The sequence below is a fragment of the Mobula birostris genome, chromosome 3 (genome assembly GCF_030028105.1).
Source record: "Mobula birostris isolate sMobBir1 chromosome 3, sMobBir1.hap1, whole genome shotgun sequence".
In the NCBI taxonomy this organism is placed as follows: Eukaryota; Metazoa; Chordata; class Chondrichthyes; order Myliobatiformes; family Myliobatidae; genus Mobula; species Mobula birostris.
The window spans coordinates 180,983,122-181,008,121 of NC_092372.1; the positions used below are offsets into that span (position 1 = coordinate 180,983,122).

A 25,000-nucleotide genomic window follows, 5' to 3' on the forward strand; every position below is an offset into this window, starting at 1 on the left:
CTCTCCTGACCTTCTGAATGAAGAACTTTCCCCTTGGGTTCCCCTTAAAATTGTCACCTTTCACCCTTGAGCCATGACCTCTAGCTATAGTCCCACCCAATCTCAGTGGAAAAAGCCTGCTTGAGTTTATCCAATCTATAACCCTCATAATTTTGTATACCTCTATCAAATCTCCTCTCAATCTTTGAAAGAATACAGTCTCAACATTTTCCATCTTTCCTTATAACTCAGGTCCAACAGACCCCCAACATCCTTGTAAATTTTCTCTGCAATCTTTCAACCTTGTTTATATCTTTTCTGTAGGTAATGACCAAAACTACACATGATACTCCAAATTAGGCCTCAACAAGTTCTTATACAACTTAAAAATAACTTCTCAACTCCTGTACTCAATACATTGATTTGCAGCTTCTTTTGTATTTTTTATGTGGGATTTGCAGTGTGCATGCTTTTCATCTCGGCAGGGCTGGTTCATTGTTCCTCACAGTAAAGTGCCCAGTGGAAACAGTGGCAAACATTACTCTGCAAAAATGTTTGGTCCTACCGTTCCATTGTCATTCCTGCTCCACACATACGTAACAGGTGACACGAGAGATTCTGCTCATGCTGACAATTTTGAGCAACCCTCACAAACTGCTGGAGGAACTCAGCAAGCCAGGCAACATCTATGAAGTTTCAGTTCCAGACCACTCATCAGGTCTGGAAAGGAAGAGGGGAGCAGCCAGAATAAAAAGGTGGGTGGGAAGAGCATGAGCAGGAAGGTCCAGGTGAGAGGGGAGAAGATAGATTGCGCAGTGGGGGATGAAAGAAAATGATGTCAGAAGCTGGAAGGTGACAAAGGGCTGAGGAAGAAGGAATCTGATCGGAGAGAACTGTATACCATTGAATAAAAGGAAGAAGGTGGGAAAGCAAAGCAAGTGGGAGAACAGAAAACAAAGGTGAGTAGTTATTGTAAGTTTGAGAAATTGAAGCTAGCTAAATTACTCCAATGTGACAGCATCAACATTGATTTCTCTAACTTCCAGTAAACACTCCCATATCTTCCCCCATCCACCGCCCCTTGTCTTTGTAACTTTATCAACAAGTGTATTGAGGGCTGTGTGAAGGAGAGAAACAATCCAGGCACTTCCAAAGAGAAAATTATGGATGATGCAAGAGATCCACTCCCTACTGAAGTCCCATTCTGTGGAATTCAAATCCAGTGACCCTGACCGAGAGAGGAAATTGAGATATGACCTCTGTAAAGCTATCCGGGTGTTAAGAGACAACACCAGTCCAAAATAGAGTCTCAGACCAGCCACCAGTTGTGACATGGCCTTTATGCTGTCATAGGCTACAAGATTAAGTAGAACTGCACACGAACAACAGCGCATTCCTTCCTGCTGAATATAACACATTCTATGCACATTTTGAACAGAAGAGCATTGGAATGTCACCACCACCATCACACCTGAACTCACAGTCACTGTTGCAGACATAAGATCAGAGAGAAGCTGCAGAAAGCATCTAGCCGAGAGTGTGTCCTTAGATCCTGTGCAAATCAACTGGCGGGGGGTGGGGTGGGATTGGATGGTAGGAAGTGATATCTATAGGCATTTTTAATCTCTCCCCTCTTCTTACTGAGGTTCTAATCTCCTTTAGGAAGACCACTATCATTGTGTTCCTAAGAAAATTAAGGTATTGTGCCTTATTGACTATTGGCTGTGGTTCTGATAGCCACAAATATAGATACACAGTTCAGTATGCTCAAAGGCTCTATCTAATGGTGGGAACAGCATCTTTAAAGAAAAACCCACTCCATCTTATTTCAATAGAATACCTCACTGCCACTGCCTGGAAAAAGATGAATCACAAGGCTGTATATGGTCTACACACTTTATTAAAAATGTACTTTGAACTTTGGTACTTTGTTACCTTTTGGGTTTAAATGTGAGCATATTGGCTATTTCCACACATTCTGGTGAATTTAATTCCTGCTGATTCTTCCTTTGCTGTTTCTTGATTCTATAATGAAAAATGTTAAAACCTGGCTTCATTAAAATGTATGAGAAAAGGAGATGAAAAACAAGCCTACTCTCAGTGCAGTAGTACAGTTATTACTCCTAAACCAAACGGAAAGGCAATGATTCAACCTTACATCACTACCCCTTCACCCTTCTCCCATTACTCATTGCTGATTGATGTTAGCTTAAATAAGATTACAACTGTATAATTCCAACCTTGTTTTAAAACACTTCTCTAGGTCATTCTATGTCTCTGAGGTTTCCTGCACTGCTCCAGCTCTCAAAGATAGTTGGAATCTTCAGTTCTGGTCTCTTTTAACATCCCACATTTAACTTCATGTCTTCACTGGCCCATGCCTTAAATTCTGAATTCCCTCCCTAATCTTCATTTCTGGCTCTCTCTTTCTTCCTTAACATTCACATTAAAACCCAAGTCTTTGATTAAACTGTTGTGCACCTACACTGACATTTCTTTAATGTGCAAAATTTAAGCTTATTGTTACAGGCATAATGTACATTCATACAGTACAAATAGCATAAAATCACCTTTTTGCTGCAAAAGCACCCCAGTGCATTATAAACATGTCAAACATAAGACAGCAAACTTAAGTTAGCATACATTATATTTAACTTAGGATTTTATTTTTTAGTTGTACTGCAGCATAGAAGGAGATGTCCTAGTCCTCATGAAAATGAATTTGGCCCACAATAACTTTCTGAGGAGGAATCATTCACAGCTTTTATGGTATTTATTCATTTTATCAATAATATTCAGAGGAAGAACGCACGATGATGGTTGTTCTAGAGACCCACAAGCAGCAATGGGAACTCCATACAGTATTTGCATGTCAGACCATAAACCACACCCACTGTTGGAAATATACTTTGTATCTTTTTGTGATCAAAAGGCTGCAGCGGGAATGGATGTGTGATTTCATGCTCACACTAAACATAAGAAACAGAGGTTAGTGTGTTGTGCCTGCTCTGCCATTCAAAAAATTTTAACCTCAATATCACTCTGTACTCATTCTATGCCACCTTGATTGCTAAAAGATTATTGATCCTTGTCTCAGGTGAATTTGAGGAATTTGTAAAGAAACCTATGGACTGCAGTCCAACTGAGCATTTCTGGCAGCAGAGCAACTGGCTGGAGCACTGAGCATTTCACATTGAAATTTTGAAATTGGTTGCCTTCGAAGGTTAAAGAAAAAAACTGAATAAAGGTAATAAAAACAACTTATTCTCAAGAAAGATAAATACCAACGTAAAATAGTCAGACCAAATAACTTTTGCTGTGAAGTAATTTCAATATATTTTTGCACGTATCAATTTAATTATATATACTATTAATGGGTTTTAGCTTCAAATTATTCTCATGTGTGCTGTAGAGTATTATAATTTTTTTGCAAAGCATGTATTCCATTCCTGAAATTATATATCAGTTCTCTTCTCATCCAGGAGACGAGGCATAAGAAAAATAACTAAAATATTACAGCAAAGAAATACAATGCCTTCAATTCCATGGTTAATGTTGCAATGATCAGAAAGACACTAAATCCTGACCTCTGGACTAGATTCTCTTTTATAATAGTGACTGTACACCCAATCGTTCCACCCACTTCTTGCATACCTTAACAGTGAACTCAGATATGGAGATGAAGAAGAGTGCAGATACTAGAATCTGGAGCAAGACATAACCTGCTTGATGAAGGCAGTGGGCTGAGCAGCATTTTGAGGGAGAAAGTGAAAGTTCCACAAATTACTGGGAAAAGTTGAGGCAGTGGTAGCATTCAGGGCCCCAAACAGTCCTTCCAGGTGAGGCGACACTTCACCGGTGAGTCTGTTGGGGATTATTTACTGTGTTCGGTGCTCCTGGTGTGGCCTCCTGTATATTGGTGAGACCCGACATAGATTGGGAGATTGCTTCGCTGAGCATCTATGCTCCATCTGCCAGAACAAGTGGGATCTCCCAGTGGTCGCCCATTTTAATTCCACTTCCCATTCCCATTCCAATATGTCCATCCATGGCCTCCTCCACTGTTCTCATGAGGCTACACTCAGGTTGGAGGAACAACACTTTATATTCCGTTTGGGTAGCCTCCAACCTGATGGCGTTTACGTAGAATTTTCAAACTTCCAGTAATGCCCCCAACCCCCTGTTTATCCATTTCCCATCCCCTTTTCCCTCTCTCACCTTATCTTCACCCATTGCTTCCCTCTGGTGCTCCTCCCCCCCTTTTACCATCTTCCATGGCCTCTGTCTCTTTCACCAATCAACTTCCCAGCTCTTCACTTCATCCCTTCCCCTCCAGGTTTCATTTATTACCTGAAACACACATAAAAGTTGTTGGTGAATGCAGCAGGCCAGGCAGCGTGTATAGGAAGAGGTACAGTCGACGTTTCAGGCCGAGACGCTTCGTCAGGACTAACTGAAAGAAGAGCTAGTAAGAGATTTGAAAGTGGAAGGGGGAGGGGAAAGCCCAGAGGATGGGCAATAATGGATGGGTTACGAGGGGGAGGTGGGGCATTAATGGAAGTTAGAGAAGTCAATGGTCATGCCATCAGGTTGGAGGCTACCGAGATGGAATACAAGGTGGTGTTCCTTCAACCTGAGTGTGGCTTCATCTTTACAGCAGAGGAGGCTGTGGATAGACATATCAGAATGGGAATGGGACATGGAATTAAAATGTGTGGCCACTGGGAGATCCTGCTTTCTCTGGCGGACAGAGCGTAGGTGTTCAGCGAAACGGTCTCCCAGTCTGCGTCGGGTCTCACCAATATATAGAAGGCCGCATTGGGAGCATCGGACGCAGTATATCACCCCAGCCAATTCACAGTTGAAATGTCGCCTCACCTGGAAAGACTGTGTGGGGCCCTGAATGGTAATGAGGGAGGAAGTGTAAGGGCATGTGTCACACTTATTATGCTTACAAGGATAAGTGCCAGGAGGGAGATTGGTGGGGAGGGATGGGGGGGACGAATGGACAAGGGAGTCGCATAGGGAGCGATCCCTGCAGAAAGCAGAGGGGGGTGGGAGGGAAAGATGTGCTTAGTGGTGGGATCCCGTTGGAGGTGGCGGAAGTTACGGAGAATTATATGTTGGACCCGGAGACTGGTGGGGTGGTAGGTGAGGACAAGGGGAACCCTATTCCTAGTGGGGTGGCAGGAGGATGGGGTGAGAGCAGATGTGCGTGAAATAGGAGAGATGAGTTTGAGAGCAGAGTTGATAGTGGAGGAAGAGAAGCCCCTTTCTTTAAAAAAAGAGGACATCTCCTTCGTCCTGGAATGAAAAACCTCATCCTGTGAGCAGATGGAGGAATTGCGAGAAGGGGATAGAATTTTTGCAAGAGACAGGGTGAGAAGAGGGATAGTCCAGATAACTGTGAGAGTCCCTTGGCTTATAGTAGACATCAGTAGATAAGCTGTCTCCAGGGACAGAGACAGAAAGATCTAGAAAGGAGAGAGAGGTGTCGGAAATGGACCAGGTAAACTTGAGGGCAGGGTGAAAATTGGAGGCAAAGTTAATGAAGTTAACAAGCTCAGCATGCATGCAGGAAGCAGCGCCAATGCAGTCGTCAATGTAGCGAAGGAAAAGTGGGGGACAGATACCAGTATAAGTTTGGAACATGGATTGTTCCACAAAGCCAACAAAAAGCCAGGCATATCTGGGACCCATACGGGTGCCCATGGCTACACCTTTAGTTTGGAGGAAGTGGGAGGAGCCAAAGGAGAAATTATTAAGAGTAAGGACTAATTCCGCTAGACGGAGCAGAGTGGTGGTAGAGGGGACCTGGTTAGGTCTAGAATCCAAAATGAAGCGGAGAGCTTTGAGACCTTCCTGGTAGGGGATGGAAGCATATAGGGACTGGACATCCACGGTGAAAATAAAGCGGTGGGGGCCAGGGAACTTAAAATCATTGAAAAATTTCAAAGCGTGAGAAGTGTCACAAACATAGGTAGGAAGGGATTGAACAAGGGGGATAAAACAGTGTCGAGGTATGCAGAAATGAGTTCGGTGGGGCAGGAGCAAGCTAAGACAATAGGTCTGCCAGGACAGGCAAGTTTGTGGATCTTGGGTAGGAGGTAGAAACGGGAAGTGCGGGGTGTGGGAACTATAAGGTTGGTAGCAGTGGATGGGAGGTCCCTTGAGCGGATAAAGTCGGTGATGATGTGGGAGACAATGGCCTGGTGCTCCTTAGTGGAGTCATGATCGAGGGGTAAATAAGAGGAGGTATCCGTGAGTTGTCGCTGTGCCTTGGCAAGGTAGAGGTCAGTACGCCAGACTATAACAGCACACTCCTTATCGGCGGGTTTTATAGTAAGGTTAGGATTAGTGCGGAGGGAGTGGAGAGCAGAGCGTTCGGAAGGAGTGAGGTTGGAATGGGGACAAGGTGTGGTAAAGTCGAGACGGCTGTTGTCCCGTCGACAGTGAGCAATAAAGAAATCCAGAGCTGGCAGAAGACCAGAGTGGGGTGTCCGTGAAAAGGAGGAGGGTTGAAGATGGGAGAAGAGGTCATCGGTGGGGGTGAGAGGGTCTTTGCCGAAGAAGTAGACTCGAAGACGGAGCTGGCAGAAGAAGAGTTCAGCATCATGGCGTACCGGGAATTCGCTGAGGTGTGGGTGAAGGGGGACAAAGGTAAGGCCCTTGCTGAGGACAGAGCGCTCTGCTTCAGAGAGTTTCATTTCTCGAGCCTCATGTTTCATTTATTAACTGGTGTTTCTCTCTCCCCTCCCCCCACTTTTTAAATCCACTCCTCAGCCTTTGTTCTCCAGTCCTGCTGAAGGGTTTCAGCCTGAAACCGACTGTACTTTTTTCCCCAGATGCTGCCTGGCCTGATGAGTTCCTCCAGCATTTTGTGTGTGTGGCTCGGTTTTCCAGCATCTGTAGACTTTCTCTTGTTCGTGATATTATTTTTGGCATTAGTTGGACATTACTTGGAAGAGACATTTGGAAAAGTTCCCTTCACTGGCACTAGCGTTGCCTGACCTCGCTGAAATTGCTGACTGATTCTTAAAATAAAGCACATAAATACCCTTGGCACTGATGCAAATCACCATGCGTTCAAATCACTTAAAACATTGCAATTTTTAGATCCCCATTGTCCCTCAGACCATCAGTCTGCATCAGACATATTTCCTCCAGCTGACTGACCCCTCCCTCTGCAGCAGGATAAATGCTCATTCTTCCTGCACTTTATGCTGATTGACCACAGCCGTGGGCATGTGGACAGGCATATGATCTGCTTCTCCACTGTGAGACAATGGAGGAGCATATACAGCATAGCTCAGGCCTTTCAGCCCATCATGTTATACCGAACTTTAACCTACTCCATGATCAATCTAAACTTTCCCTTCTGCTTATCACTTCATTTTTCTTTTATCCATCTGCCTAAGAGGCACATGTCCCTAATGTATCTGCATCTACCACTACCCCTGGCAGGGCATTCCATGCATCTATCACCCTCTGTACAAAAAACTAACCTCTGACACCCCCCTTTACTTTCCTCTCAATACCGTAAAGTTACGGCCACTTGCATTAGCCATTCCTGCCCTGGGAAAAAAATCTCTGGCTGTCCACTCAGTCTTTATCTCTTATGGTCTTGCACACATCTATCAAGTCATTTTCTCATCTGTACTATCTCCAAAGAGAAAAGCCTAGTTCACTCAACCTATCATCATAAGACATGCTTTCTCATCCAGGCACTATCATGGTAAATCTCCTCTGCAACCTTTCTAAAGCTTCACATTCTTCCTAAAAGGAGGTGACCAAACTGAATAAAATATCCTTCGTGTGGTCTAAACAGACATTTATGGAGTTTCAACATTGCCTCGTGATCCTTGAGCTCAATCCCCCGACTAATGAAGGCCAACACACCATATGACTTTTTAACCACACTCTCAACTTGTGTGGCAACTTGGAGGGACCTATGGACATGGACCACAAGATCCCTCTGTTCTTCTACACTCTAAATACTCCTGCCACTAACCCTGAATTCTGCCTTCAAGTTCAACCTTCCAAAGTGAATCACTTCACACTTTTCCAGATTAAACTCCACCTCTCAGCTGGACTCTGCATCCTGTCAATTTCCCAATGTTAACCTATGGTAACCTGCAACATTATCCCCAACACCAGCAATCTTCATGGAATCTGCAAACATACCAACCCACTGCTCCATGATCATATCCAAGTCACTTATACAAATGACTGAGAACAGAGGCACCAAACCAGATCCCTGTAGAACATCACTGGTTGCCGGCCTCCTGGCAGAATACTCCACATCTACAACCACCCTCTGCCTTCTGTGGGCAAGTCAGCTCTGCATCCACACAGCCAAGTTTCCTTGGATCCCATGTCCCCTAACTTTCTGAATAAGCCTACAATGGGGAACTCCTTACTAACATTCATATATACCACATCCACCGTTTTACCTTCATCGGTATGTTTTGTTACTTCCTCAATGAATTCAGTCAGGCTTGTGAGGCATGATCTGCCCTTCACAAAGGAATGCTGACTATTCCCAAACAGACCATGTTCTTCCAAATGCTTACAAATCCTCTTTTAAGAATCCTCTCAAATAAATTGCCCACTACTGATGTCAGACTCACTGGTCTATTATCCACAGGGTAATCCCTATTACCCATGTTAAACAAAGGAATAACTTCTGCCACCCTCCAGTCATCTGGTACTACACCAGTGGCCAGTGATGACAGCAATCATTGTCAAAGGCACAGCAATCTTTTACTTTACTTCCTGTAGCAACATGGGGTATTGCCCCAAGAACGTATCTATCCCAGTAGTTTTCAAAAGGTGCAACATGTCCTCTTTCTTAATATCAATATGTTCCACCATGTCAGCCCATTCTACAATGACCTTACATTTGTTAAAGTCCCTCTCACTGTATTCATTAAAGGCCTCCACCTTCTCCTCTGTCTCTAGGCACGTGTTTCCTGTTTTATCCCTGGTAGGTCCTACTCTTACTCTAGTCATCCTCTTGTTCTTCACTTCCATGTAGAATGCCTTGGGGTTTCCTTAATCCTATTCAGAAAGGCCTTCTCGCTCTCAAAAATCCATTCTACCGCACTTTTCTGTCCACCTTGTATCTCTCAAAACCCCTGGCTGGTCCTTGCTTCCTAAACCTTAAGTATGCTTCTTTCTTTGTTTTTGACTGAAAAATGTCCCTCATTTGTTGTCAACCATGGTTCCTTCTCCCTACCATCCTTTCCCTGTCTCTGTGAGGCAATCCTTCAAGGAGCTCCAGATTCTGGAATAGTTCCGGAAGATTGGAAAATTGCAAATGTCACTCCACTCTTCTTGAAGGGAAAGTGACAGAGGAAAGGGAGCTATAGGCCAGTTAGTCGGGCCTCAAGTGGTTGGGAAGATGTTGGAGTCGATTATTAAGGATGAGATCTCAGGATACTTGGAGGCACATGATAAAATAAGCCATAGTCAGCATAGTTTGCTCAATGGAAAATTTTGGCTGACAAATTTGTTGGAATTCTTTGATGAAATAACAAGCAGGAGAGACAAAGAGAATTGGTTAATGTTGTATGCTTGGATTTTAGAAGGCCTTTGACAAGGTGCCACACACGAGGTTGCTTAACAAGCTATGATCCCATGGTATTACAGAAAAAATACCAGCAAGGATAAAGCAGTGGCCGATTGTCAGGAAGAAAAGAAAGGGAATAAAGGGAGCTGCTTCTGGCTGGCTGCCGGTGACTAGAGGTTTTCCGCAGGTCTCTGTGTTAGGACTGCTTCTTTTTATATTATATGACAGTGATTTGGATGGTGGAGTTGATGGCTTTGTTGCAAAGTTTGCAGATGATAAGATAGGTGGAGAGGCAGGTAGCTTTGACGAAGTAAAGAGGTGATAGAAGGATTTAGACGGATTAGGAGAATGGGCAAAGAAGGAATACAGTGTCAGGAAGTGTATGGTCATGCACTTTGGTAGAAGAAATGAAAATACAAAAAAAACAGAGACGCAAAGAGACTTGTGAGTCTTTGTGCAGGATTCCCTAAAGGTTCATTTGCAGGTTGAGTCTGTGGTGAGGAAAGCAAACAAAATATGATCATTCATTTCAAAAGGACGAGAACATAAAAGCAAGGATGTAATGTTGAGACTTTATAAACCAATGGTGATGCCTCACTTGGAGTATTGTGAGCAGTTTGGGTTCATTATCTTGGAAAGGATGTGCTGTAACTGGAGTGGGTTGAAAGGAGATTAATAAAAATGATTCCAGAATTAAATGGCTTGTCGTTTAGAATCCTATTCTGGCTGGCTGCTGAATACCAATGGAGTTCCATAGGGAATGTTGTTGGGACCGCTGCTTTTTACGATGTACGTCAATGCTTTGGATGATGGGATTTATGGATTTGTGGCCAAATTTGCCGTTAATACAAAGATAGGTGGAGGAGTGGGTAGTGTTGTTGAAACAGAGAGACTGCAGTGAGTCTTCTATAGCTTCGGGGAATGGGCAAAGAAGTGGCAAATGAAATACGATGTTGGAAAGTGTATGGTCATGCACTTTGGTGGAAGAAATAAACAGGCAGACTATTATTTAGATGGAGAGAGAATTCAAAATGCAGAGATGCAAAGGGCCTTGGGAGTCCTTCTGCAGAATACCCGAAAGGTATTCTGAGTCGGTGGTGCAGAAGGCAAATGCAATTTTGGCATTCATTTCGAGAGGTATAGAATATAAGAGCGGGAATGTGATGTTGAGGTTCTGAAAGGCACTCATGATACCACACTTGGAGTATTGTGTGCAGTTTTGGGCTCCTTATTTTAGAAAGGATGTGCTGACGTTGGAGAGGGTTCAGAGAAGATTCACGAAAATGATTCCAGGAATGAAAGGTTTACTGTATGAGGAACATCTGTCGGCTCTTGGGCTGTATTCCCTGGAGTTCGGGAGAATGAGTGGGGATTTCAAAGAAATATTCCAAATGTTAAAAGGCCTGAACAGATTACATATGGCAAAGTTATTTCCCATGGTGGGGGATTCTAGGACAAGAGGGCACGACTTCAGGATTGAAGGATGCCCATTTAGAACTGAGATGTGGAGAAGTTACTTTAATCAGAGGGTGATAAATCTGTGGAATTTGTTACCACGAGCTGCCGTGGATGTCAAGTCATTGGGTGCATTTAAGGCAGAGATAGATAGATTCTTGATTAACCAGAACATCAAAGGGTATGGGGAGAAAGCAGGGGAGCGAGGATGACTGGAAGAATTGCATCAGCCCATGATTGAATGGTGGAGCAGACTCGATGGGAGGAATATCCTACTTCAGCTCCTATAACTTATGGTCTTATGGTCATATGCAGAGCATTTGATGGCTCTGGGCCTGTATTCACTAGCATTCAGAAGGATAAGGACTGACGTCATTGAAATCTATTGAACGGTGAAAAGCCTTGATAAGATGGATATAGAGAGGATGGTGGGAGAGTCTAAGACCAGAGAACACAGTCCCAGAATAGAAAGGAGCTCCTTTCCAAAAACAGCATTTCATGTAGATGTGCTCAAAGTTTGGGAGGGCTTTACCCATGACATTCTGGGCCGAATCCATTACCTTTGATAAGGTTTTCTGTTCGAAGGCATTGATGTTTCCATACTAGGCCATAATACATGATAAATAAAACTGGAAGTTATTGGAAGCACTCAACAGATTAGGCATCATCTGTAGACAGAGAACCGGAGATGAGTTATCAGGTTCAAGATCATTGGAATTGAGAAGGAAAGGAAGATGGTTTTGAAATGAAGGAATTGTTGCTTCTCATAAGTATTTGGCTTTCATCTTCCCATTCACCTGTGCCCACCCTTTCTGACAGTAACAATACTTCATTCCATCAATGAAATTCCTAATATTCTCTCCTCACTATTCTTTACTCACCAGCCCATATCTTCAATTCTGTAACTATCTCTGAAATACCTTGTGTGTTCCATTCACGTATTCACATGTACTATTTGCTCTTCAAACACAAGCCTGCCACTTCTAGCTCCACCTCTTTTACTTTTTTTTAAACTTATGTTGCCTGACAAGTAACTCTGGATATTCTCTTGTCACAATGTTGCCTTTCATTTACGAACGCTTTGGTTGCTTGCATTCTTTTCCCCGGATCAGAAGACTGCAGCTTTAAGAACACATCATAGTAGCTGAGACCAGGAAGGTTAGATCACTCTCTGCTTCCTAATACCAACCCAATGTTGGATTGAAATTACCACTTGCCTCGGGAACCTTGAGCTCTAACTTCTTGTACCAATCTCCCATGTTGAACCTTTTTGACAGTTTGCTGGAGTCAGGACTTGGGGCGAGATAGAGGAGTTTCCAAAAGAGATGAGTATCAAGCCTTTCTGTTTAGTTTCAGTTTGTGGAAAGTGCTTTCCTACTTTTGACATCTTGACTGCACAGGAAGGGATCTAATACAGATCTGAATCTGCTTATTTCAAAATAAAAGCTAAGTGTGCAGACCACATAGAAAGGAAAATTTGTGAGTCACTAATAAATACTAATAAGTGTGCAGACCACATAGAAAGGAAAATTTGTGGGTCACTAATAAATACTTTGCTATCATGTTTAACATATGTCTTCTTTGAGGAGGAGCAAAACAACTGAGACGGGTTTCAGGGAGGTCCTAGCAGAACCTTGGTCTGTGGTCTTGCCTCTCATTCTGGACTCTTCCATCCCTTCCAGGGAAGGCAGCAGTAACCCTAGCCAGGGGCCACGCTCTGCGGGTGGCTTGACTGTCTCTCAGAAGCATGACATCTCCCTCTTGTAGATCCCTGCAAGCTTCCATCCACTTCTGGCGGACCTGCAGAGTTGGGAGGTATTCACGGCTCCAGCGAGCCCAGAGCATATTGTTGAGAATTTGTCTCCATTGTCTACTGAGCAGATCCTTATCCATAAAGCGTCCAAGTAGAGGGGTCCTCTGGAAGACCAGAATTGTAATCCATGTGTGGAGCCAAAACAGATGGGGGAGGTCTTAAATGCATTCCTTGCATCTGTATTTACTCGGGAGATGGATTTCTGAGTCTATAAAAGTGAGGCAAAGCGGTATCAACTTCATGAACTCTGTACAGTTTAGCGAGGAGGAAGTGTTTGCTACACTGAGGTAAAACAGGGTGGATAAATCCCCAGGCCCTGACAAGGTGTTCCCTTGCACCCTACAGGAGACAAGCGCAGAAATTTCCAGGGCCCTGGCAGAGATATTTAAAACATACTTAATGACAGGAAAGGTACCAGAGGATTGGAGGATAGCAAATGTTGCTCCACTGTATAAAGACTGCTCTAAACAGAAATCAGGAAGTAATAGGCCAGTGAGTCTGACATCAGCTGTGGGAAAGTTATTGGAAGATATTGTAAGGGACCAGATATATGAGTATTTTGATAGACATGGACTGATTAAGTATAGTCAACATGGCTTTGTTCATGGTCGGTCACATCTAACCAAACAGATAGAATCTTTCGAGGAAGTTACCAAGAAAGTGGATGAAGGCAAGGCAGTGGGTGTTGTCTACATGAACTGTGATTGGAGTGCTGCGCATATGCAGTTGAAGCATTCCCGTGCAGGTCCAGAGAAGAGCTTTAAAAAGCGGGAAGTATTTTCAGCGGGAGTTGTTAATTGGAGTGCTGTACAGGTGCAGTTGAAGCATTCCTGCGCAGGTCGATCAAAAAGCTTTAAAAATCCAGTCTCCATAAAAGAGGGGTACCGTCTAGCCGGGTGGTCATCGTGGGAGCGGCTGTCGTCAGAGTGGTCTGAGTTAGAGACATAAGGCTTTGGTTCAACAGGCTTCAGCAAGAACAGGCATAGGTGAGGTAACTAGGTAAGTTTATTCCTTATTTCTTATTCCTTTTTTCTTAGTTAACCCTTACATGAATAGGGGGTATGTCTGCAGGGCAGTATTCTGTTCTGGCTTTTTAGGGAGAGTGAGGCGGAGCGAAGTCAAGATGGTGCTAAACAGTGACTCCTTTGATTACACCTTCAGAAGCAGCTCTATTTCTATCTTTAATATTTTTAATTTTCCCTTTCAGGTTTCTTTTGAAGACCCTTACCTGGAATTCGGTTCTTTGCGGGAATCGGAACTGCTCTCGGAGTTTCGGGACTGGCCATGGTTTGGCACTCCAAAGGTCTGGACTGAGAGTCCGGCTTGGATTTGGAAGCCTAAGATCTCGGGGCTCTGGAAACGGACAGACCGAGGGTCAGTGTCATAGCTGGAGACCCCTGTGTTGTCAGTGGATTCGGAAAATCTACTGCTGCGTGGCCAAAGACCTGGGATCATTACGATCTTCAGGCACAAAGCTTGAAAAAAGCAACATAGTGGACTTCTAACATCATAAACTAGTGAGTTGTTTGTTAAGTCTCCCCGTTTGCTGGGGAAAGATGGAGACACCTCCTTCGCCCTTATTAGGGAGAGAGAGAGAACCTGTGGTATGTTGAATGCAGGGTGAAATGTGAAGTTCTTGAGTAACTGCAAGTTTATGTTTTTGCTATTTCTTTGCTCACGCTTGAGTGCTCGGTGGTGGTGCCAATGCTTTTTTTTGCTGGTGGGGGGAGGGGGGATTATTGTTCGCTGCCACTTACGTGTGGGAGAGGGGAGCTGGAGGGGTCTTTGGGGTTCTTACGTTTAATTGTCGTTCATTCTTTGGGGCACTCCTCTGTTTTTGTGTATGTTTGTGAAGAAAAAGCATTTCAGGATGTAAATTGTATTCATTTCTCTGACATTAAATTTGACCTTTGAACCTTTGAACTTTTGATAGACAGGAGCTACAGGGAGGTAGTCACCTCAAGGTTACAGGAGACAGATGAATGAGTGACCGTCAGGAGAGGGAAGGGAGAACATCAGATAGTGGAGAGCACACTGTGGCCATCCCCCACAACGATAAGTGCTCCATTTTGAGTACTGTTGAGGGGGAGCAACCCATCTGAGGGAAGCAACAATGGCCGTGCCTCTGGCACTGAGTCTGGCCCTGTGGCTCAGAAGGGTAGGGAACTGAAGGGGATGGCAACAGGATTAGGGGACACTCTAGTCAGGGGGACAGATAGATGATTCCATGGACGCGAGAAAGAAACATGGATGGTAGCTTGCATCCCAGATGCCAGAGTCCGCGATGTTTCTGAATGTGTCTACAATATCTTGAAACAGGAGGGTGAGCAGCCAGAAGTTGTGGTACATACTGATACCAATGACATAAGTAGAGAAAGGGAGGAGGTCTTGAAAACAGAATACAGGCAGTTAGGAAGGAAGCTAACAAGTAGGACCTCAGGGGTAATAATTTCAGGATTGGCAACTGTGCCATGCGACAGTGAGTATAGGAATAGAATAGGATGGCAGATAATGTGTGGCTGAAGATTTGGAGCAGGGGCCAGGGTTTCAGATTTCTGGATCATTGGGACCTCTTCTGGGCCAGGTGTGACCAGTACAAGAGGGATGGGTTGCACTTGAATCTGAGGGGGACTAATATTCTGGCAGGCAGTTGGGAGTGGTTTAAACTAGTATGGCAGTGGGATGGGAACCAAGATGATAGAGCTGAAGATGGGCCAGCAGGTTTACAAGTAGATGATGGGTGTAACATGTGTAATGTCCTGGTTCATATTTTACTGTTCTGCTGTATATATTTGATTTTGGCAGTTCTGTAAGAGCAGCTTATTTTCTGCTTGTTCTGTTTTCAGCTTGTTTGGGTTATTGTTGAAGATTACAGATGAGAAGAAATGTGTGCTATCCAATTAGGATGGGCAAATTTAGGAGAGGCTTCTCTGGTGAGGAACACTAAGGATGGACTTGGGGCATTTGTTCGAGAAGAGATGAAGAAGGAAGACGCAGGAGAGAAGAGGCCGTAGGATTCGACCTGGAACAGGATCATGATTTGATGATGCCTGGGGTGAGATCGATTGAGAATTTGTGACTTGGAGAAACTCTGAGCTCCAACTTGTGCACATTAGGCTGTTTCATTAAAATGGGCCTTCTTTTTTTTGTTCTTTTCTTTACTAATGCTTTAGTCGAATTAAGAATCTTGAAGATAATCTTTTAATTGTATGCAGTATGCTGTCTGTTACTTTGTGGCATTAATTTGTTACAGGGTAGCGAATTACATGGCATCCACACAAACAGGGGTTTGGGGTGGGAGCGCACCTCAATCTCACAAGTTTGGCGGGGCCGGAGGTCGTCTTCCCTAGACTCTCACAGCCAAGGAAACCAGGAGGTTTCACATGAATGTAAGGAAGGACAAGCTAATGATTGGGTACAAATGCAGACAGAGCAAAGAAATTGTACCACAGAAGCAAAATTCAAAAGCGTTAAGAATGTTGGATTGAAGGTGTTGTATTTAAATACATGTGGCATTCGGAATAAGGTGGAGGAACTCGTGCCACAATTACAGATTGGTCGGTATGATGTTGTGGGCATCACTGAGTCGTGGCTGAAAGAAGGCCATAGTTGGGAGCTGAACATCAAAGGATACACTTTGTATCGAAAGGACAGGCAGGAAGGCATAGGCAGTGGTATGGCTCTGTCGGTAAGAGATGGAATCACATCCTTAAAAAGAGGTGACATAGGGTCAGAGAATGTTGAAACTTTGTGGGTGGAATTAAGAGATTGCAAGGGTAAAAGGAGCCTTATGGGAATCATATAAGTCACATGTATTGTTATCACAATGGAATAAAGGGAATTACAGATGCATGAGAGAGGAGCTTGTCCAGGTGGATTGGAGGAGGATACTGGCAGGGATGACGGCAGAGCAGAGATTGTTGAAGTTTCTGGGAGTAGTTCACAAGTCTCAGGACAGATATGTCCCAAAGAAGAAGTTCTCGAATGGCAGGCATAGGCAACCATGTTAGACAAGGGAAGTTGAGGACTGCATAAAAGTCAAGGAAAGGGCATATAAAGAAGAAAAAGTGAATGGGAAGTTGGATGATTGGGAAACTTTTAAAATCCAATAGAAGGCAACAAAAAGCTATAAGAAGGGCAAGGTTGAAATATGAGGGCAAACCAATGTCATCAGGGGGCAATGGAAGCGGACCCAAACGCAAGACACAGACACTTAAGTACTAGGAATTGGACTCGGACTTGGCTTGGACTTGACTTGGACGAGGCTCTGACCTGACTCAGACGTGACATGGACTTGACCCGGATTTGGCTTTAACTTGACTCTCGACTTGGACTTGGAACTTTATCTCCTGACTTGGACTAGGCTCTGACTTGAATTAGACACAGGACACAGAACACTGAGCCAGGGCTCCTCCTTGGACATTGGACATACAGCCGGGACTCTTCTTAGACACAGGGCACAAAAACACTGAGACCATTCCACCCTCAGGGTAGTGGTACTCTACTGGATCTAACCAGCGGAGGAGAGAACATGGGGAGACAAAACCACAGAACGATAGACTGTTCTTTATCTTGACACAAAAAAGCTCCAAGTACCAGCAAGCCCTCGATGCAGCCCAGGAACTACAGACAGCGGCTCTTGTCTCACTCTGGTGGGTTAAATTGATGGGGAAGCTGACGAGATTACTGACAAGTTTACTGATGAGGTTACCGGCAAGGTTATTGGGGAGGTTACTGGTGAAGTTACTGATGAGGTTACTGACGAGGATGGTCCAGCAAGGAATCACTGGACCCCAGAGCTATTTATGTTGCCAGCCCAAAACGAGAATCAGGTGCCTCAATTAAGGTGCCCAATGGAACAAGGGAAAAATGGAAAGCCGGAATACGGAATCCACGGACCGGACCATGACAATATCCACCCCCTCCCCATGGGAGCCTCCTGGCAATCCAACAGGCTTGCCAGGATTATCATCAACCCTAGCGGGTGGGAGATGTTTCAACAAGAGGGAAACCTGAACGGTGAGAGTTTAACGACAGTGGCTGTGTCGCTGGGTCCATGTTTAACTGGGCCATTCTGTCATAAGGGAGCAATGGAAGTGGGCTCAAATGCAAGACAGAGACACTGAAGTACTAGGAACTGGACTCGGACTTGGCTTGGACTTGACTTGGACTTGGCTTGGACTAGACTGGGACTAGACAAGGACTTGGGTTGGAGTTGACTCTCAACTTGGTCTTGGAACTTGACTTTCGACTTGGACTTGACTCTCGACTTGCACTTGGAACTTGACTCTTGACTTGGACTAGGTTCAGACTTGACTTAGACAGAGGACACAGAACACTGAGCCAGGGCTCCTCCTTGGACATTGGACATAGAGCCGGGACTCTTCTCAGACACAGGGCACAAAACACTGAGACCCATCTCCCCTCAGGGTAGCGGCAAACGGCCAGACCTACCCAGTGAAGGAGAGAACATGGAGAGACAAAACCACACAATCATAGACTGTACTTATTTCATGACACGAAAAGGCTCCAGGTAGCGGCAAGACTCAGCGTGGTCCAGGAACTACAGACAGCGGCTCTAGTCTCATTCCGGCGTGTTAACATGACGGGGATACTGACAAGATTACGGATGAGGTTACTGGCGAGGTTACTGGCGGGGATGGTCCAGCAAGGAATCACTGTGCCCCAGAGCTATTTATGGTGCCAGTCCAAAATGAGAATCAGGTGCCTCAATTAATGTGCCCAGCAGAACAAGGGAAAAAAAGAATAGCTGGAATACGGAATCCACGAACTGGACCGTGATCTGGAATGCGGACTTCACGGACTGGACCATGATAACTCGCCAATAATATAAAGTAGGATACTAAAATAAAGAGTAAAAGGGAAGTGAGAGTTAATATTGGACCACTGGAAAATGATGCTGGTGAGGTAGTAATGCGGGACAAAGAAAAAGCAGATGAACTTAATTAATACTTCACATCAGTGTTCGCTGTTGAAGACACTAGTAGTGTGCCAGAGGTCTGTCAGTGTCAGGGAGCAAGAGTGAGTGCCATTGCTATTAAAAAGGAAAACATGCTAGGCAAACTGAAAGATCTGAAGGTGGATAAGTCACCTGGACCAGATGGACTACATCCCAAAGTCCTGAGAGAGGTTGCTGAAGAGGTAATGGATGCATTGGTCATAATATTTCAAGAATCACTCAGGAATATGTCACTCCACTCTTTAAGAAGGGAAAAAGGCAGAAGAAAGGAAATTATAGACCAGTTAGCCAAACTTCAGTGGTTGGGAGATTGTATTACTAAGGATGAGGTTTCGGTGTACTTGTAGACTAATGATAAAATAAGTAAAAGTCAGCATGGTTTCTGTGAAGGAAAATCTTGCCTGACAGATCAGTTAGAGTTCTTCAAGGAGATAACAATCAGGGTGTCAAAAAAGAGGCTGTGGATGTCATTTACTTGGATTTTTCAGAAGGCATTTAATAAGGTGTGACGCATGAGGCTGCTTAACAAGATAAAATCCTTTGGCATTACAGTAAGATAGTGGCATGGAATGAGGAATGGCTAACAGGCAGGAGGCAGTGAGTGGGAATAAAGAAGGCCTTTTTTAGTTGGCCACCATTGAGTAGTGGTGTTCCTGAGTGGTCAGTACTGGGACCGCTTCTTTTCACATTGTTTGCCAATGAATTGGATACTGGAATTGATTGCTTTGTGGCAAAGTTTGCCGAAGGTACAAAGATAGGTTCGGGTGTAGGTAATGCTGAGGAAGCAGTGTTTTTGCAGCAGGACTTAGACAAATGGAAAGAATGGGCAAAAAAATGGCAGATGGAATACAGTGTTGGGAAATGTATGATAATGCATTTTGGTAAAACGAACAAGAGTGCGGGCTATTATCTAAATGGGGAGATGGTTTAAACATCAGAGATGTTGAGGACTAGGAGTCCATGTGCAAGACTCCCAGAAGGTTAATTTACAGGTAGAGTCTGCGATAAAGAAGGCAAATGCAATGTTAGCATTTATTTCAAGGGGAATAGAATATAAAAACAAGGAGATAATGTTGAAGCTTTGTAAGATGCAAGTCAGGCTGCACACAAGAGTATTGTTAACAGGTTTTGGCCCCATATCTCAGAAAGGATGTGTTGTCATTGGAGGTAGTCCAGAGGAGGTTCATGAATATGATTCCTGTGGTGGGGTATCCAGAACTAGAAAGCACAGCCTGAAAATTGAGAGCAGCCATTTAGAATGGAAGTAGATCAGAATTTTTTTAGCCAGAGAGTAGTGAGTCTGTGGAATGCTCTGCCACAGACTGCGGTGGAGGCCAAGTCTGTGGGTATATTTAAGGCAGAATTTGATAGTTTCCTGATGGGTCAAGGCATTAAAGGATATAGCAAGAAGGCAAGAGTATGAGATTAAGTGGGATCCAAGATCAGCCATGATGGAATGATCTAATTCTGCTCCTATGTCTTATGATCTTATTGTCTTTAGGAAGGCATTTGACAAGGTCCCGCATGGGAGGCTGGTCAGGAAGGTTCAGTGGCTTGGTATTCAGGATGAGGTAGTAAAGTGGATTAGACGTTGGCTTTGAGGGAGAGCCAACGAATGGTCGTAGAGAGTTGCCTCTTTGACTGGAGGCTTGTAACTAGTGGAGTGCCGCAGGGAATGGTGCTGGGTCTTTTGCTGTGTGTTATCTATATCACTCATTTGGATGATAATGTGGTTAACTACATCATTAAATTTGCAGATGACTCCAAGACTGGGGGTGAGTGAACAGCGAAGAAGGCTATCATGACTTGCAGAGGGATCTGGATCAGCAAGAAGAATGGGTGGAAAAATGAGAGATGGAATTTAATGCAGATAAGTGCAAGGATTTCCACTTAAGTAGGACTCACCAGGGTAGTCTTTACACAATATGGCACTGAGGGGTGTGGTAGAAAAAAAGGATCTGGGAATACAAGTCCATAATTCATTGAAAGTGGCATCACAGGTAGAAAGGATCATAAAGAAAGCTTTTGGGACATTGGCCTTCATAAATCAATGTATTGAGTACAGGAATTAAGATGTTATTTATAAGTTGTATAAGAACTTGGTGAGGCCTAATTTGGAGTATCGTGTGTAGTTTTGCTCATTAGCTACAGAAAAGATATAAACAAGGTTGAAAGATTACAGAGAAAATTTACAAGGATGTTGGGGTCTGGAGCATCTGAGTTATAAGGAAAGATGGAATATGGTGGGACTGTATTCTTCAGAAGTTTAAGAAGAGATTTGATAGAGATATACAAAATTATGAGGGTTATAGACAGGATAAACACAAGCAGGCTTTTTCCACTGAGATTGGGTGGGACAACAGCTAGAGGCTATGGTTTAAGGGTGAAAGGTGAGAAGTTTAAGGGGAACCCAAGGGGAAAGTTCTTCAGTCAGAAAGTCATGAGAGTGTGGAATAAGCTGCCAGCACAAGTGGTCCATGCGTGCTTGACTTAAACATTTAAATAAGTACCTGGATAGCAGGATGTCAAGAGCTCTGGTCCTATGCAGGACTTTTGGAGTAGACAGTTTCATTGGTTTTCCACATGGACTAGATGCAGTGAAGGGCCTGTTTGTGTGCTGTATTTCTCTATGACTGTAACAGGCCACGATGCAGCTAGTCAGGATACACTCCACTGTGTGTCCATAGAAAGTTTTAGATGACTTGCCAAATCTACGCAAACATCTCAGAAAGTTGAGGCACTCTTGAGCCTTATTTTTGATGGCATTTACGTGCTGGTCCCAGGAGAGCTCCTCTGTTATGATAACTCCAAGGAATTTAATGTTACTGACCCTCCCCAACTCTGAACCTTTAATGAGAACTGACTCATCGACCTTTGGCTTCTTCCTCCAGTAGATGATAATCAGCTCTTTGTTTTGCTGACCTTGAGTGAGAGGTTGATTGCGTGGCACCATTCAATCTCCCTCCTGTATGCCCATTCATCACCACCTTTGATTCAGCCAACAACAGTGCTGTCAACAAAAATATTTAAAATTGGCATTGGAGTTGTATTTAATCGCAAGGTCAAACAGCTGAGCGCACAGCTTTGCGATGCACCTGTACTGATGCTGATTGTGGAGAAGATGCTATTGCCAATCCAAAATTGCCACAGATACAGACTACTCTTCTTATCAGCCAGTTTTATTCTGCCTTATCAAACATCATCCCACAAATAACTCCTTACTTAGAAATTATCTCTGATTGCGTTTCAAGGTAGGGCCTTGATTATGCAACTTCCAAGTGCTTCATTGCAAAAAGGGCTAATTCAGGAAAAGACAGCCTCCACTTCCTCCAACTGTACTCGAAATGAAGCCAGGAGGTTTCACATGAAGTATATTAATCCACACCTCTTATATTCATGCCAAATCATTATATATACTAACAGCATCAATACTTAAAAGACACTTCTGATCATAGGCTTCTAATCACAAATACAATCCTTTTCCATCACCTCTGCTTCTATTAGCAAGTCAATTTTAGATTTAATTTGTTATCTGGCCCTGAAACCTACTCAGAGGCCTTAAAGAATTCTCTGTAGATTACATCAACCACATTGCCCTCATTAACAGTTAAGAGATGTTGAGAGGACGATGGACCAAATGTGAGCAGATGGGACTGACTCACTGAGCAACACAGTTAGCATTGATGAGTTGAGCTCAAGGGCTTGCTTCTAGGCTGTATGATTCTAATGACTCGGAGATTATAATACACCATTACCTCTTTGGAAAATACATGACATTGATCAGACAGTATATCTGTAAGAAATCCAAGCTAGTGATTCCTCAATAATCCCTGGCTTTCCAAGTAAAGAATAAAACTGTTCTTAAGTTTTTTTTCTCCCCAATAACTTACTAGTTATGATATTAGATTTATCATCATTGTCATTATGTGCCATGTCGTGACATGGGTGATCATGGAATTTGACCACAAGAGTTCCTGACAAATCTTTCTACAGAAGTAATTAGCCATTGTCCTCTTCTGGGCAGTGTCTTTACAAGACGGATGACCCCAGCCATTATCAATACTCCTCAGAGATTGTCTGCCTGGCATCAATGGTCGCATAACCAGGAACTGTGATATGCATCAGCTGTTCATACGACCATCCACCACCTGTACCCATAGCTTCACATGACCCTGATCTTCCTGGTCTCTATTAAGAAAGAAGGTGGAACAGTACAGTGCAGGGACAGACCCTTCGATGCACAATGTCTGCATAGTTCATGATGCAAATTTAATAAAATGTTCCCATCTTCCTGCATACCATCTATACCCCTCCATTCTCTGTCTGCTCAGGTGAACAACTGCCATAAACATTGCTATCATTGGTGCTTCCATCACCTCATCCACCATTCTCTGTGTATAAAATCTTGCCTTGTAAACCTCTTTTAAGCATTCCCTTTCTCAGAGTAATGCTGTGCCCCTCTAGAATTTGATATTTTCATGATGGGAAAAAGACTCTGACGATCTGCCTATGTCTCTCAGTATTTTATGTACTTCTAACATGTTGCTCCTCTGCCTTCAGCAATCTCCATATAGCTATAATGCTCTAGCTCAGGCAAAATCCCAGTGAGTGCCCACTGTGTCCTCTCCAGTATAGTCGTATTCAGTACGGGGCAATATTTAACAAGAAGGCAAAGGTGATGAATATGAAATGAAGCAGCTTTTGTTTCTCTGTCTGATTTAGTGCTGTAAGTTTGTCTCAAATGCAGTGTGAAAGCCTCTTGGTCCTCGAGACGGAGGTCTTGGAGAAGTGACATGGAAGATTGTAACATTGGAAAAGTGAGTCCCTCGTCTCCGTTCTCATTGTTGCAGGAGTGACCTCTCTCTCCCTCGCTGGTGAGAGAAATCTGGAAAGCATGCAGCAAAGCTTCACAAGGAATAGTTAAGTGGACTGGAGAGCTTTAGTTATAAATAGAGGCAGGATTGGATGGAGCATCTTTTTCTATGGAGTGTAGGAGTCTGAGACATAATGTTAGAGAGGTTTTTAAAAGTACTGAGGGACATAGATAAGGTGAAAGTTCACCATCTTTTTCCCAGCATCAAGGAGTTTTAAGTCAAGGACATAGATTTAAGGTGGTAGCAAATTTTTCACACAGAAGGTAGTGGACATATTGAATGAGCTACCAGAAGATGTGGTAGAGGCAGGCAAATGACATCATTTAAGACATTTCGAGAGGTAGTGGACAAGAAAGGTTAAGAGGAGATGGGCTGAACACAGGCAACTGCGACTTGCTCAGGTAGGCAATTTGATTGGTATGGACAAGTGAAGTGACACAGAAATCTTCTGTCTGTGTTCTATGACTAAACTACTCTGACTGCAATGGGTATAGATATGTATATTAAGCGAGTGGGCAAAAGACTGGTAAGTGGAATTTAATGTGAGAAAGTATAGAAGTCATGCAGAGCGGGAAATCAAAAAGCAGATATCTATCTAAATGGAAAGTGATTGCAAGTGAATGAACTGAAGAGAAACCTAGGTGTTCTGCTGCATGAACAACAAAATGCTAGTAGGCAGGATTTGCAAAAGCCTTGGCTTAATTTAAGGACTCTTGTTGTGGACATCACTGAATCATGACTGAAGAATGGTTGTAGTTGGGAGCTGAATGTCCAAGGTTACACGTTGTATCGGAGGGATAGGAAGGTAGGCAGAGGGGGTGGCGTGGCTCTACTGGTAAAGAATGGCACCACATCAGTAGAAAGATGTGGCATAGGATCGGAAGATGTTGAATCCTTGTGGGTTGAGTTAAGAAAATGCAAGGGTAAAAGGACCCTGATGGCAGTTATATACAGGCCTCCCAACAGTGGCTGGGAGGTGGACCACAGATTACAACAGGAATTAGAGAAGACGTGTCAAAGGGGCAACGTTATGACAGACATGGGAGAATTTAACATACAGTTCGATTGGGAAAATCAGGATGGATATCAAGAGAGTGAGTTTGTTGAATGCCTAAGAGATGGCTTTTTAGAGCAGTTTGTCATTGAGCATACTAGGGGATCAGCTATACTGGATTAGGTGTTATGTAATGAACCAGAGGCGATTAGGGTGCTTAAGTTAAAAAAACACTTAGGAACCAGCGATCAAAATATGACTGAGTTCAACTTTAAATTTGATAGGGAGAAAGTAAAGTCTGATGTAGCAGTATTTCAGTGAAGTAAGGGAAATC

The 25,000-nt window shown here is 43.7% G+C and overlaps 1 pseudogene; it reads left to right on the forward strand.

The window, feature by feature from the left end:
- Positions 1 to 14,205, forward strand: part of LOC140195715 (alpha-2,8-sialyltransferase 8F-like) — a 56,747-nt pseudogene extending 42,542 nt beyond the window's left edge.
- The last annotated feature ends 10,795 nt before the right edge of the window (positions 14,206 to 25,000 follow it).